The sequence below is a fragment of the Dermacentor albipictus genome, chromosome 3, assembly GCF_038994185.2.
Source record: "Dermacentor albipictus isolate Rhodes 1998 colony chromosome 3, USDA_Dalb.pri_finalv2, whole genome shotgun sequence".
Classification (NCBI taxonomy): domain Eukaryota; kingdom Metazoa; phylum Arthropoda; class Arachnida; order Ixodida; family Ixodidae; genus Dermacentor; species Dermacentor albipictus.
In genome coordinates this window covers 120,528,649-120,534,648 of record NC_091823.1, presented here as the reverse complement: position 1 = coordinate 120,534,648, position 6,000 = coordinate 120,528,649, and positions in this window count along the sequence as shown.

Genomic DNA, 6,000 nt, shown 5'->3' with positions numbered 1-6,000 from the left:
CATCGGTCAAAAATTCAAATAAATATTGCGTGGTGCATAACGTATATACTCACGAATGGCCAGCGAATGCTATGTGAAAGCTATTGATGACATGCCGTTCTTTTTGACAGGCAGGTATAGACTCATCTATCAGAAATTCTAAATGTGGTAATACCTATAGCATTGAATGGACGTTGTTACCCAATGTTTAGAGACGTGCAGCCAGTGACGGCCCTCTAACGGCAGAACAGCCCCGGGATAGCCAGTTGCGCCACCTGGCTTAGCCATTAGCGGGCATTCACCGGCAAGGCAGGGCCAGCGCTGGATGTGTGATACAGTGGCTTCGCCAGCACTGGCACTAAACCTTCTAGCCTCTATACTGGCACTACAGAGGTTGCGCAACGGTGGGCCTTGTAGGCCCAGCCAGTGCCGACTCAAAACTACCATTGACACTAATTGGCCCCATGTAATGTGCGGCCTGGGAGAAGTCCTCAATACATGCAAATAATGATAAAAGAATATTCAAATTCGCTTTTATGACAGTTTATTTACGAATAAATTTCCAAGCAGGAATTTCGCATGGACCTAAGTGGGTGACGCTAGGTTATGTTCGAACAGTTTATTTACAGGCTGGTGCCAAAGAGCCAGTTCTCGTGAAGCTAGGTGGATGGCGGTGGATCAGGCAGGACCCTGAGGACAGGAATTAGGCGAAGTGCCGAGGATGGTGGGCTGGCCAGGGCTTTCAGGGCAGGGAGCTGACCTCTGTAGACAGGTTGGTCAGTGCTTGGATAATGGTCCCCCGAGGACCACGATAACGCGGTGGTTTCGTTGAATTTGCTACCATTTCTTATAGCGACTTCACCCTTACTTGGAGGAGATGCTTGCACTGTAAAATAAAAAGAAATATTATCAGAGAGGTTGGTATGACAAATGTATGTAACAATATTTTCATGTTGAAAAATCGCCATAATGCAAGAATAGAAGTTTGAGCAGATAGTTCGAAGGGGTGCGTCAAGAAATTTTCTTGCAAGAGATTTGTCAGGCAACACTCTTTATAATATTTCAACATATACGGCATATATATTTCGTAGAAGATGTGACAGAATATTTAGAACACAAACATAAAATGCGTAGGATCTGTCCGCCTTGTTTACACCCAAAACCTACAACAGCACAAAAAGCCTAGTTTCAGAGAGTGTAGACACAATGCAGCCTTCATGCGAAAATTTTCATGTGAAATGCGAGATGTTGCGTCAGGAAACACTAGAAAAATGGCATTTATTATACGAAAAGAAAGAAATGCTGCCGGCTGGAAACGATTCTTGACCTAGAACAGTGAGAAGAAGCGTGGTTCCTCGGTATGACTAGCAGGAACAGGCAGCGCGCATGGCTTGATACAATCAAAGTCCTGGAATTTGGGTGAAATTCACGGTGATTTACACGTGTTCTACTCCTGGAACTATTCAAAGGCTGCGAATGAAAATAGCTATGTAACTACATGCACTCTACATTAGTCAGGGTTATTTCAGTAATATATATACCGCGTGATATTGCTTGTGTTGGCGGCAGTTTATGGCATTCATCCCTAAACATCACAAAATAATTGTCAATTCGGCTCGCAGCGTTTCTGCTCAGTAAAAGTTGATGGGTCTACACGAACAATTTATGAGCACCTAAATTTCCGCAGGGAAGAAATGAATAAAATAAGAAAGCACATTTTAGTGATTCTTTCGTCTGTGCGCTAACTTACAGCGACAGCAGCATTTTCCTGAATACCACCATTTCATTTTAGGTTGCCTGCTTATTCCTGAAATAATTGCGTTCCACCACTACAGGGAACTCGACAACGATCTAGCGGTTATATGAAAATGTATTCATTTAAATAGAGGCTACTGAAAATTATGTATTGTCACATTTGAAATGTAACCACTACACATAAAAAAGTTTTAAATTTCTAGTCAACCTAAATTTATAATCCGCACATCAATGCCCCAAGATTATAGAAAGCAAACGCAATATAACGATACAATCGCCACCACACATTGTTCTTTAGGCCGTCCCAAATCGATGCAGAGCTGAGAATTAAAGGAAATAAAATCAACGTTAAGGACGCATCGAAACCATAAGTAATGTTAAAGCTTAAACAGTAATATACACACAATTCGTTGAATTAAAAAGCGAAAAGAAACAGCGCTTGATTAGCTAGACATAATTTTTAAGCCAAGAGTATCCTGAAATTCAGCCCATTGAAATAACCTTGCTTGTAAAACACATATCTTAATGCGCCGTTTCCTAATTCTCTCCGTCTGGCTCCTCATAAAACTTATGCGCAAAACAAGTGCACCCAGCATTGTAAGATACGCGTATCTGTGTATCCGAGTTCATCCCACATCGAAGACGATGGCCACCAGCGCCGACTTTTTTCTACTTGTTGTTTCGCCTATAATTAATTCTTACAGTCACAAAAATCCGTTAGCCCTTTGCTGCGCATTACAAGTTCTGGGCTTTTCAGTAGGAGTGACGACCGCAGGCGAGCATTCTTGACAAGAACGGACAAGACTGCAAGCACTCACGCAGCTCACACCACCCAGTCGATGTGCTGGCTAGCTATACATAGAAGGAAAGGGTGCAAGGAAAGGGTGAATGAAGAAAACTGCGCCACACTCCCCCCGCAGGACAGCTAGCCCGACCACGTTCTTTGGGCGGCAGCGACGGAGGGAGACACGAAGGACAATAGACAGTTTTATTTTAGGGGACGCAAGCGGCTTGCGTACGCAAGAACTAGGGGCGATGGTCAGGTCCTACCTAAAGCCCCTCCATCCGCGCGCCACCGCCGCTCTCTTAAGTACCGCCAACCGCCTTTTCCCCTCACACCAAATCCGGTTCCGGCATTTCCGCTTCCGGCGTTTCCGGTTCCGGCATGTCCGGTTTTAAGATTTCCGGTTCCGGCATTTACGCTTCCCGGAGTTGCGCTGCGAGAATTTCCACTGTTGCAGACGATGGTGAGACGCCCGTGCTTAGCAACCGGTGCTAATTTGAGTAGCTCGCTCTAGCCATTCCACCAAGCGTCATTCGTGTGCATCTACGTGCTTGTTTGCGTACGCTGCGCCCGCACGCTTTGCCTGTCGTCCCCTTTCTCTGACAAAGTGCGGAGAGCCATAGGCTGGGGCACAACACACGAACATAATTCGCCGTACACATCTGCTCGCGTAACAACACTAACACAATTCGCCGTACACCTTTGCACGCGTTACAACACGCGCGCACGCACCAATTCACTGCACACCTCCGCGCATATCGCACAAGAAAAGCACACTTGCTTTCACCATGTCACTGAATGCCTTCCACGCAAATTTGAACTTGTTATATTTCATAGCTTCACGTCATTGCAGTTCTTCACGCAGTGCACGCACTTGGGACGTTCGTTACCTTCGATCTGCCGTACGAGACAAGTTCAACCTCAGAATCAACAGCATAAACTCTATGCGTCTGCCGTACAAATTGGCGTCGCGAACTCCATCACTAAAGTCCCTCTGTACGTGCTGGCTGAAGGGGATGTATGCTTCAAAACAAGAAGAATTCAAAGGGGACAAGCTCTTGTATTCCGCTGAAGTAGTAGTTTGCGGTCGCTATTTTCCAAATGCACGAAAAACAGGAGCGGTCTCCAAGCACCCAGGCACTGCATTCCACTGTACGTTGTCTCTCGAGGCACAACCCGTCGCAGGTTGACGCGAAGCAGCGAACACGACCAGATCGCCGATTACAATAGGCGGTGGTTCTTGGATGGAATCGCATTAACTGTTTCAACCGCAGCTGGTGCAATTAAAGCCTCTCCGTAGACGCGAAAGTAAACAACGCTAAAAACATAGCGTCACTTCCACTCGGAACAGGAAGCTGAAGCTACGTAAGTTCCGCTTGACGCAGGAAGCTGATGGGGTGAGTGGGAGAGGAGCGTGGAGGAGGAGGGTAGGTTGGCGGTACTTAGCTTGGTCGGCGGTGGCGCGTGGATGTAGGGGCTTTAGTCCTACCGTACGTGACGTTTGCGTACAACACATCCATCCAGGAAACAACGCGATTCAAACCGTTCCGTCTTATCTACAGACGCGCGGTTCAGACCATGCTGGATGCGATGCTTCCACACGATTACGACGCGTTGCTCACCCCTGACGCTGAGCAATTTAAGCAGTACGCCGAAGAACCTCGCCAATTGGCACGCCGGCACATCACGCAACAGCAGAGTGCAGATGCACGCCGCTACAATCTTCGCCATCGCCAAGTTGAATACCACCCGGGGGATCAAGTTTGGGTGTGGACGCCGGTTCACTGCGAAGGGTTGTCAGAGAAGCTGCCCAGTCACTACTTTGGACCCTACAAAGTGCTGCGTCGCGTTAAGGCCGGTCCACACGACGGACCAAGTCCGCGGGCCGCTCGGTCACGTGATGCGACGTCATGGCCCGGCGCAGAGCACATCCACACGGCGGACCGCCATAGCAGCCGGCAGAGCAAACCAACCAGCTACACTCTGGGCCAGAGTGTTATCATTGTTATCATTCCGGCTCGAGTCCCACAAAGCCGGGAACTGCTCAACGAGGTATACAAAATGAAAAAACCTCCTCGTCATTCCAAGAGGACACGGTGTTTAAAAAATATATCTGCTGCACGCACGTGTAGGCGGAACGGCGGACATGAAACGACTGGCTTGACTGGCTTTTGCTGAGCCGAAAACTAGATTGGATTTGGCTGAAGACACTCTGTTGCCGGACAACATTCGTTGGCTACGCCAAAATCGCTGCGGTTTGCATGCGGTCCGCCGCCCAAAACGGAAGCGGGAAAAGCCTCGGCGATTTGTTGGACCGTGAGGGCCGCGGTCTTGCGCGGGCCAATGGCGGTACGCACGAACTGGTGACGTCCTATCACGTGATGCGCGGACCGCGGTCCAAAAGAGCAATTTGGTCCGTCGTGTGGATCGGCCTTTAATGACGTGAACTACGAGGTTCTCCCGAATAGTGCCATATCGCCATATATAGTACACAGAACACACAGGAAGAGGTGTTTGCTTGAAGCGTTGTTGTGCGCCATATTTCATTACCTCTGAGAGGGTTTAGCATAGTCAATGCCTCACATGGCACATCACATTGTGGCAGAAGTATGAAACTTTAATTGGATTAGGGGGCTGTGCGTGCCAAAACCACAATCGGATTGTGAAGTACACCGTAGTGGCGGACTGCGCATTAATTTTGACACTGTGACGTTCTTTAGCGTGTCCCAAAATCTAAGTGTACGTGCTTTTTCTATTTCGCTCCCATCGAAATGCGGCTGCCGCGGTTGGGATCAAATCTACGGCCTCTAGCAATGCCATAGCCGCAAAGCTTACGCGGTGGCCACAGAAGTGTTGATTTGACGGTCGACCGCTTCCGTAGTGTCACTTGGACCTTGCGGTGCGCTTTAAATAATGCGGCTCTGCTTCTGCACGCCATACCTGGTTTGTCCACTCGACATCATTGCATGGTGCTTGTTTTTCAGAAATAGCAGCAACGTAATGTACCGTACCTTGAACTTAAGCTTATCCAGTTTGTCCGCAACCGCCGTCGTATAGTAGTAGGGCTTGCTTGCCTTCTCAAGTCACCCTCCCCCCCCCTCCCTTTTATGGGAACTGACTCTTCTCCTCCCTACAGTTCTATCTACGTCCCCCCTGGACTTGCACCTTAGTAGAAAGGGCGCTGCAGTTTCTTCACTGCTTCTGAGGGGAGTCGCGGATAATTACGGCTGTTAAGAGGTTAATGTGGTGACAGCCAGACAGCTCCAGAGGGCACTGTGCATATTCGACGCGGTGGGGTAAAAACGAGTTTCTATTGTCGCCTTTCCTCTCTTACTCACTCCTGTCATGTATGCACACGCTGTAATGCCTCACCCCCCCCCCCCCCAACGCGGTGACAGCAACAGACCCTGCAACAGCTGCAGTGGAAAAGTCGATGGAAAAGGCAAAGAAAGCTTCGCTTTAAAGGGCCGCTCACCAGGTAT